General features: G+C 45.4%; 1 long non-coding RNA gene across 1 annotated transcript in view; it reads left to right on the top strand.

Annotated features, from left to right (window-relative positions):
- The first annotated feature begins 309 nt into the window (after positions 1-309).
- LOC114595320 (uncharacterized) overlaps positions 310-9,615 on the top strand; it is a 49,734-nt gene continuing 40,428 nt past the window's right edge. The window contains exons 1-2 of the long non-coding RNA XR_013392460.1: positions 310-491; positions 2,494-2,631. This is a non-coding gene — a long non-coding RNA (uncharacterized LOC114595320). The remainder of the gene's footprint in view (positions 492-2,493; positions 2,632-9,615) is intronic.

Genomic DNA, 9,615 nt, shown 5'->3' with positions numbered 1-9,615 from the left:
AAAGATATATAATGAAGGTGCTAGGCGAACCTCCCAGGGGAGAGCATTCCACAAATGGTGAGTGAAAGATACTTGGAGTTGAGTGTGAATTTCATGCTCTTTATTCAGCTCGTAGTAGCATTGAATGAAACCTTCCCCAAAACGTCTAGCTATATCTACATTATTTACACAATGGGCCCCGTGTGATTGGCTAATTCCAGGCTGCTCCTGTAGGCCAATCAGGTTGCGGATTCACTTCTTCCAGAAGCCTGATCGGCTGCTCCTGCAGGCCAATCAGGTCTCTGATTCACTTCCACCCGGAGCTGGATTGGGTGGCTCCTGCGGACCGATCAGACTGCTGCATTCTGGATCCTATTGTTCTAGGATTCAGCTCAGTACATAACAGTGAGCCACTGCAGAAAAGGCCTGTTCTGGTGTTGTCACCCTCCAAACCTCTCGTGGATGGAGGTGGCACACAAAGAAGGGCCTCGGAGGATGATCTCAGAGTCCGGGTACGTTCATATGGGCAGAGGCAGTCCTTGAGGTTTTGTGGTCCTGAGCCATTTAAGGCTTTATGGGTCAAAACAAGCACTTTAAATTGGGCCTGGAAACTCATTGGCAGCCAGTGCTGTTGGGACAAGATCAGTAGAATATGCTCAAGCTTGGATGCCGAACCACATTCAGAGGCAGAGGAAGTTAGGGCTGCAAGAGTCTCCTGAATGAAATCCTGGAGAGCCAGTCAGTGAAGACAAAATTGAATCAGATGGACAAATGTGAATCTGTATAAGGCAACTTCTGATCGGCCTATGGGTTGTCAGCTAGGCCTGATGCCACCCAGACAGTGGCAGGTTTGTGAAGGACGAGACAAAGAGGATTTCATCCACTACAGAAACATTTCCAAATATTCCTCACTGACAAATCCCATCTTTGCATTCTTCACACTTCTCTCAGGACAACCCACTGCCACCACCTTTTAAAACCATTATGTGCTAGTTAACTCTGAGCGCCAGATCTCATCCAGTACACTTAGAAATTCATGTTGAAGGAGGAATATTAGGGTTTTTTTATTGTGGAAAAAAACACCAAAATCAACCATATTATGCAGATGACTTTGACTTTCACAACTGGTCTAAAGCAGATGTTTGCAAACTTGCTCCCACCCCCCGTTTGAATATTGCTGAGGATCTTGGCGGACCACTTAATGACATTTCTACTTGTAGCAATTGTAATGTGCTGTGCTAGATACTATATGATTTTTAATTGTATTTTTAATTGCTTCTTTTATTTCTTATATAGTCTATTTTATTGTACTCTGATTTGAATGCCATAGAATTTGAATGGTACTGCAATTAAAATGCAATTAAAAACCAAAATGAATATCTAATGTGAACATGCAATGGACCACCTGAATAAAGTTCACTGACTATTGATGGTGCATGGGCAACAGTTTGAGAATCCCCAGCTGAAAGATTGATTGGTACAGAGACATTACACAATAGTCTGTTGCGTGTCAAGGCCCCTAAGCCAGCCCCCCAGAAGAAATAAATTCACACAGACACAGATTTTGGTTTAAGGTTAATGGGCAAAATTTAGGCCACAACTTTCTTGATTACAGCAAATGTGAGCGCTATTGGCTTAGGCATTGGCAATAAACTCTAACTGACTCCTGCCCACCTTGCAGGGAGTCAGGAAGGGTAAACCACCAATGAGGGAGCCACATTGGGGGAACCCGCCTGCAGCTCTCCTCAGTGTTCCCAGAAGCCTGGCATGGCCCTAGCCCCTCAAGTGGACTTTGGACAGGATCCAGGCCCCGAATTCCTTTAACAGAATACCCTTGAACATGGAGGGGCAGGCAATGGCTGACCTCCCCTCTCCCACACATCAATAAGTCAATGCCTAACAGCCAAACCTTACAAAGTTGTGATGATTGCTAAGAGGTGGCGAAAACCAAGTGGCCAGTGCCAATTTGCCAAATGGAAAAATTCCTACCCGGACCAAGACAGGTGACCAACCAAAGTCCAAAGCAAGGCCTGAGGGCACCAAAAACAAAAGGGAGTGTGGGCGGGTGTTCAGCAGCGCGAAGCAGGTGCTCAGCACATGTTGCACTGGCGCTAATATACCCCCACGATCACCCCACTCAATTGCGCTTGGCCAAAAGAGGCCTGGGGTGATCGTGGTGCCACCCTGGCATAAAGGGCATCACTCCCCCCAAGCCGGGGGGGGGGGAATTGTGTTGTGGGCCCGCCCGCAACCAGGACCATCCTTTAAGATGATCCAATTTGACATAAGTTATTCTAAGGGAATGACTAGATTGTTCTGACTTTAGGGGTTGGGTGTTCTAGGGTAGCACCTCAAGGTTCCCCAGTCAAGCCATTTGCTTTGTTAGCCAATATTAGTTCACTGCTGGTATTATTATTAATATTTCAGGCATCCAGTCTTGCTACTGTCATGTTTATATTCTTAAAGGGCTCTGACTCATTCCCCACTCTCTTCATTGCTATCATTTTTCTTCAGATTCTCCTTTTTGCGCTGTGCTCACAGACAATGATGGCACATGAAGTTTTGCTGTCCCTCAGCAACCATTTCATTTGGGGAAAGGAACCTGTTTGGCTCCACAAGACCAGATCCTTATCACTGTGACGCCACAATGATGTAAGTAGCAAACCCAGGCCTTCAAAGCACCTTGCAAGGCACTGCTAAAACAAAAGGGGGTTCCTTCGTTTTAGCAGGAGATTCCAATGCAAACCCCTTCCTGCATGGAACCATGCTGTACTGAGCAGGGAACAGGAACATGCAGGATTCAACCCCATCCTCCTGCACACCAGATGATGTCATGAGTGATGTCAGCTGATTGACAGGTGGGCGTGGTTTGGGGGAAATGGCCTTGAATGTCAACTTGGACCCCCTGCTAGGCCAAGAATTGCCCACAGGCCAGAGGTTCCTTACACCTGATTTACCTGATCACATTTGCTTTAGCATTCTGCACTCCTCCCCACTGTCTCTTTGCCTCCCTATTTCCACAGCTGTGGTCTCCTCACATTGCTGAAATATATATTGTAAATTCCATGGAGGCAGTGGTCTATCATTTTTACTTATGTTATCATGCATGCAGATGACACTGTACAGTGGTACCTCAGGTTAAGTACTTAATTCGTTCCGCAGGTCCGTTCTTAACCTGAAACTGTTCTTAACCTGAAGCACCACTTTAGCTAATGGGGCCTCCCGCTGCCGCTGTGCCGCCAGAGCACGATTTCTGTTCTCATCCTGAAGCAAAGTTCTTAACCTGAGGTAATATTTCTGGGTTAGCGGAGTCTGTAACCTGAAGCGTATGTAACCTGAAGCGTATGTAACCCGAGGTACCACTGTATGTCCGTTCATCTTTTCTTTTAAGTATTGAAATAATTTATTTAGGTTTTTTTTAAAAAACCATTGTAAGCTGCCTTGCTCTGAAAGGTGTGGGTTTATTAAAGAAATAAATGCAAATAAATATACAGTTATCATAAATCTAAATTTAGATTGGGGCATAATCAGTCTTAAGCCCTCCAGTCAGGATCCTAAAGAAATCTCAAGAGATGTGTTACAGTTTGGGATGGTTCCTTTGAAATGCTGAGATTTTGAAACTTTCTTCTCTCTATCACCAACGTGACTTCGGTATAAAAAGTCAAGCAAGTTACTGATGCACCGATGGGCTTTAAACAGCTGCGAGCTCTTGCATAATAGATAACGCGCCTCTAGCAGGGCAGTGTGATGCTCTGCAGAAGCAGTTTGTTAGATTTGCGGCAATAGTGTGTGTAGGGAGGAATCCTTCTCCTCTCCCCCTCTTTCCCTTTAGCTGTATTTGGCTTTGTTAGACACCTCCTGCAAAAGGTAAACATTGAAATTCAATGTATTGTTAAAATTCACAAACACCACAGTTATCGGCCAGACCCCAGTGGGCCTGCAGCAATCCTGATGATGCTGTCTAATTCATGTTTTATTCTTCTAAAAGAGCATACCATCTTCCAAGCTCCTTCTTTCCCCAGGTGTGTTGTCATTTGTCTGTTACCTTTCATGTCCAATAGACGCTTAAAGAATTGGAGACTGATGGGCAATGGGGACGCTTTGTAATGACGTTCTAGGGGGAAAGTATTGCTTCCCAGTAGTGCTGTTGCTGCCTTTGGCCAGCTGCAAGCAGCAGAAGCAGCGGGCGGGGTGGGGGGGTGGACTCATTTGGAGTCACAGGCTGTGGGCTACTTTCTGGAGTTGCTTTCTTAAGCATCCATTAGAAACATGTGTTGTTTTTCCTTCTACAAAATAAGCAGTTCATAGCTGTGGCTGTACAGTGGTACCTCTGGTTACAAATTTAATTTGTTCTGGAGGTCCGTTCTTAACCTGAAACTGTTCTTAACCTGAGGTACCACTTTACCTAATGGGGCCTCCCACTGCTGCCGTGCTGCTGACATGCGATTTCTGTTCTCATCCTGAGATAAAGTTCTTAACCCGAGGTACTACTTCCGGGTTAGGGGAGTTTGTAGCCCGAAGTGTGTGTAACCCGAGGTATTTGTAACCCAAGGTTCTGCTGTATAAAAAAAGCTGTTTTCTGAAAGATTGCCCTTTAAAAAGGTAACTTATTTTAGTCTCAAAAGGGTTCTGCATTCCTAAATTGCCTCCATGCATTTGGGGACCTATTTTGTAAGCTCAGTTGGGGACCTCATGTATGCTCAGATATTGAAGGCGCATAGCAGCCTAACCATTAAGGGAGAACAGCGAGCAGCAAGGACTGAGGGTGAAGAAATATTGCAGCATGTTGAATATTTGAGGGGGGGGGTGTTCTGTACTGCTTAGAAACTCCAAACCCTCTTCATTGCCTTTGATCCATGGCTTAACCTCCACACCCCCAACACACACACACACGAGCTATGAGCTATGAGCTAGCATCTCTCAACATTTGTAGCATCCAGTGCTAGTCCTGTTCAGAGTATTCACTCCTTGAAGTGAATGGACATAGCTAACTTAGGTCACATCCACACCGTACATTTAAAGTGCTATGATACCATTTTGAACCATCATGGGTTCCCCCAAAGAATTCTGGGAGCTGTAATTTGTTAAGGGTGTTGAGACTTGTTAGGGGGATCCCATTCCCCTCACAAAATTCCCCAGGAAGAGGGTCTGATTGTTAAAACACACTATGCTTTAACAACAACAACAACAACAACAACAACAACAACAACAACAACAAATCAGAATTGTCCCATGCTTCTGAATATATATTTCTGTTAAAGCACAGAGTGGTTTAGCAATCAGGCCCTCTTCCTGGGTCTGGATTGCCCTATGCATCTCAGGCAGCCTTTTGGACAACTTTGGGTAACATTTTGGGCACACACATAGTGGGGAGAAAGAGAAAGAGAGAGAGTTATACGGTACAGAAAAATGCTGTAACTGTGTGACAGAGCAATGCAAAAATTTGTGGTGCCGATCTGACTTGGGAGTTATTAATATCAAACTTTAACTCAGGAGTGGGGTGGCACTGCTTCATTATTCAGCCAACACACTGAGCCAATGCACACCCCTAATATCTGGGCCACATGGCATGTGGCATGCGGTGGCAGGTGAAGCCCCACTGATCCTTTTCACCTATAAAGCAGTGCATGTGTTTAGCTGAGCATGAAAAGGAAAGACGACAAGGGTATATAAATCTTTCCCACTCCCTTTGAGATCCCTGCATTACCTGGCTATGGTCCATTGCCCAATCTTTTTCTTCTTAGCCTGGTTCAGGTACTGGACATCAGCCAGGCTAGAAGAATGATTCCTCCAACCCATGGGGAATGCCATCTGTCATGTACGATCTGGCTGAGATCCCTGCATTGCAGGGGGTTGGACTAGGTGACTCCTGAGGTCCCTTCTGACTCCACAATTCTATTCTATGCCCGCCACATGGGAACAGGTGAGACACAGGAGAAACCAAGTGCGGCTGCTATTTATATACCTAATTCAGTCCTTGTCTGTTTAGCATTTAGCATCTGAAACTCTTATTTGTTTCCCTTTGCAATTCTCTCTCTCCAGCCAGGAACAATTAATATAGATGGGGTAATTGGACTCCAACCGCAATTCTGTAATGCGTTCCATGTGAGTAATCTTACTGCAGCAAACGGAGCTCCTCAGAGCACAGAGGCCTGAGGATTCTAGCCAAAGTGTGCAGACAGGAAGAGTCTCCAAAATACAATGGGTTAGAAATGGTTTGTTGGAAAACGCTTAGCCAGATGCATAAATTAAACCAGGGGTCGTCAAAATTTTTGTGGCTTGGGCAGGTTCATGGTCCCACAGACGCTGCGGTGGGCCAGAGTGTGTGTGTGCATGCACGCATGCACGCATGCACAAATGCTATTTCCGGTGTGTCTTCTGGCAAGGAGGAAACATGCGCAATTTCCAATTGGCTACAGGAGCTCCCTGCAGCCAATGGGAAGCCAGCCAGTGTTGCGGAAGACGGTCCCTGCTCTGCTCCTCGCCCATTTAGCACGGCGCACAGGAGCCGACTGAGCGGGCAGCGGTGGTCCCCGAGCAGGCAGTGGGGGTCCATGGGCCGGTTAAACGACCCCCATGGGCCGCTTGTGGCCCATGGGCCTTAGGTTGCTGACCCCTGAATTAAACCATGGAAAGCTTTAACAACCTGCAGACATTTTGGCCACTGCAAATGAAAGTTTTGATAATGTTGAGTGCATTGGATCTACAGTATTTTTCCATGTATAACATGCCCCCATGTATAAGATGACCCCTATTTTTTGGGACCGCAACAAAAAAAATGGGGGGGGGAATTGCCCAGAGTTGTTGAGCTGTTTTGGTGGGAGATTGCTCAGAATTGTTCAGCTTTTGGGGGGGCACCGCCGCCAATCACTCTACAGCCTGCCTGCCACTGCAAATCGCACACTGCTGCCTTAAATTCACCACCCAATTGCCACAGCCACAACCAATCGTCAGGAGGCCTTGCTGCAGCAACCAATCACACTACAAATCACCACTGCCAATCTCCTGCTGTCTGCTGCCACCAATCACCCGTCCCCCCTCTGCTATCTGTGTATAAGACGACCCACAATTTTTGCCTATTATTTATAAGGAAAAAATATCATCTTATACACGGGGAAATACCGTATTTCCCCCCATAGAATTATATCTTCCATTTGACAGCCCTTCACATATCACCTAGCATTTCACAGGCTGATGAGAAACCCTGTGCGACCATTGATTCCGATCCCATGGCCGAACCTATGTACATAGGTTTTCACTCTGTACACAGACTTTTCACTCTGGGGTGGAACTGATGGAGACTGGGGCATTGGGGACACCATGCCTTGTGTTGCTGCTCCCCCACCCACACACCAACAAATGCATGGAGAAGTGACTTTTGAAGGGAGTCTATTTTTGACTGATTGATTACCATTGTTGTTGTTGTTGTTCAAGCTATACAGTACAACAGAACATATATTGTGATGTGGGAGGCCTTCAAAGTGTACAAACAGATTGGAAAAGGATCGTTATTTAAGAAGGTTGCTCTGATCTAGTGATTCCACTTTCAATTTGTAGAGGAGATCGAGCTCAACATACAGATGGGATGTGCATGCAGAGGAGCGGTTTCCTCCAGTGAAGTAAACGAGGAGCTGCTAGTCGTGCACACAGAGCTCTTGATCTTTGATGGAATTATTTCCCATTTTATGAACGCCTTGACTTTTTCTTCCATTTGACAGCCCTTCACACCTCATCTAGCATTTCACGGGCTTTTCTTCCCTCAATACATGAGCAGTGAACCCCACTCCATCTAAGGACTTCAGTCTACTAAAAGCTCCTTTAACTTTCCTTTAAAATATTTCTCTTTTCATGATATCCTGCTATCAAGAACTATGCAGCTGCTTTATCTTGTGCTGCACTGAATTTAATGAGGCTTGATTTTCCCTGTGAAAGTTACCTGCAGGGGAGAATGTTCACCAAACCACCTTACCTTCCACTCTTTCCCATATTTTCTTTTCATGCCTGCCCGTAGCTCATCCACCTCAAAATACAACAGCTTCAGCATTTTTCCCCCTTTTAAATTAAAAAGGGTTCCTTTCACGACATGCATCCTGCCAATCTGGGATCATGTAATTAAAGACTGATGTTATGATTCTGTTTGGCAATTGGATTTTCCTATGGCATTCTACCATAGATGGCAGACAAAGAGAAGAAGAAGAAGAAGAGTTTGGATTTGATATCCCGCCTTTCACTCCCTTTAAGGAGTCTCAAAGCGGCTAACAATCTCCTTTCCCTTCCTCCCCCACAACAAACACTCTGTGAGGTGAGTGGGGCTGAGAGACTTCAGAGAAGTGTGACTGGCCCAAGGTCACCCAGCAGCTGCATGTGGAGGAGCGGAGACTCGAACCCGGTTTCCCAGATTATGAGACTACCGCTCTTAACCACTACACCAAACTGGCTCTCAAAACCCTCTCATGACCTTCAGTCTGAATGGGGAAATAGTAGGAATGTGGAAGCACTGCCCAAGCAACTGAGCAGATACCCCCAACTTTCTGCATGAACATAAACTAAACATACGGAAAATCTTTCTGAGAGTAAGAGCTGTTCGTCAGTGGAACAGTCTTCCTTGGGAGTCAGCCATGTGTCCTTGCCCTCCTGGTGCTTTCCTATCTCTCCTCCTCAGCTGCGGCAGTTGGGGCTCCCCTCTTTTTTCTCCTTCCTCTTTCTCTCTCTTCCTTCTCCTTCTCCTCTCCTTCTCCCTGCGTCGGCTCCAGGGTTTTTCTGGCCCCGGAGCACTGCTGGGCAATTGGGACAGATTTGTAAATCCAGGGACTGTCCCCGGGAAATGGGGACGTCTGGTAACCATATGGTAATATGAATCGTTGTCTGTCAATGTCACATGGCAAGGCTTTTGCCCTGACCCAGCTCTAATCTTGCATTGTTAGGCATGCCTATTTGGGACAGAATGTGTATGGAGATGCACATCGGAATGCATGTCTTATTGAAGTAATGCAACGTGGATAGGTCTGTACTTGGATGGATTTTGGATGCATATAGCTATTGACCAGGTGCACTGCATGACTTTTAGTAGGAGATGCATTCAGATACACGTGTGAATGTGAATCCTCATCCACAGTCTGCCCCAGCTAGTTAATCATGTGTGACTATATTGCGTGAAGAAGCATCAGATTAGATGCGCCCCCCTCTCCTCCCACACCCAGCCCCTTGCAAGTAGTTTTGGCTTTTGAAAAATCATTGAAAAGGGGGCCAAAAAAAAAAAGTCATGAACTCAGCTCTGGCTTTTATCAAGATGTGCTATTTGTCTGTTGTGCTTTTATTGTTGACAGAAAGCTTTAAGATTCAGTATCTGCTTTTACGAGGATTTCTTTTAGCTTGGAAATTGCTATTCAGTGAAGTGAAGTGTTAAATCTGGCCTCATCCATGATGTGATCAGACTACAGACTGGAACACTTTTGACTGACATTATTAAAAAGATATATAACCCTAATCTATTTTATTTTCACTTTGCCTTGTCTTCAGTGATGTATGAAATTCCTTTTAGATTATTACAAATCTTCATCAGAGCTTTTTCTTTTAATCAAAAAAAGTTGATGTGGTGAGACAGGCTTCTTTTATTTTGCTATTTTTACCCAGAGG

This window comes from Podarcis muralis, chromosome 4 (assembly GCF_964188315.1).
Source record: "Podarcis muralis chromosome 4, rPodMur119.hap1.1, whole genome shotgun sequence".
NCBI classification, from domain to species: Eukaryota; Metazoa; Chordata; class Lepidosauria; order Squamata; family Lacertidae; genus Podarcis; species Podarcis muralis.
The sequence above is the reverse complement of the archived record's forward strand: the minus strand, read 5'-3'. Positions and strand labels throughout refer to the sequence as shown.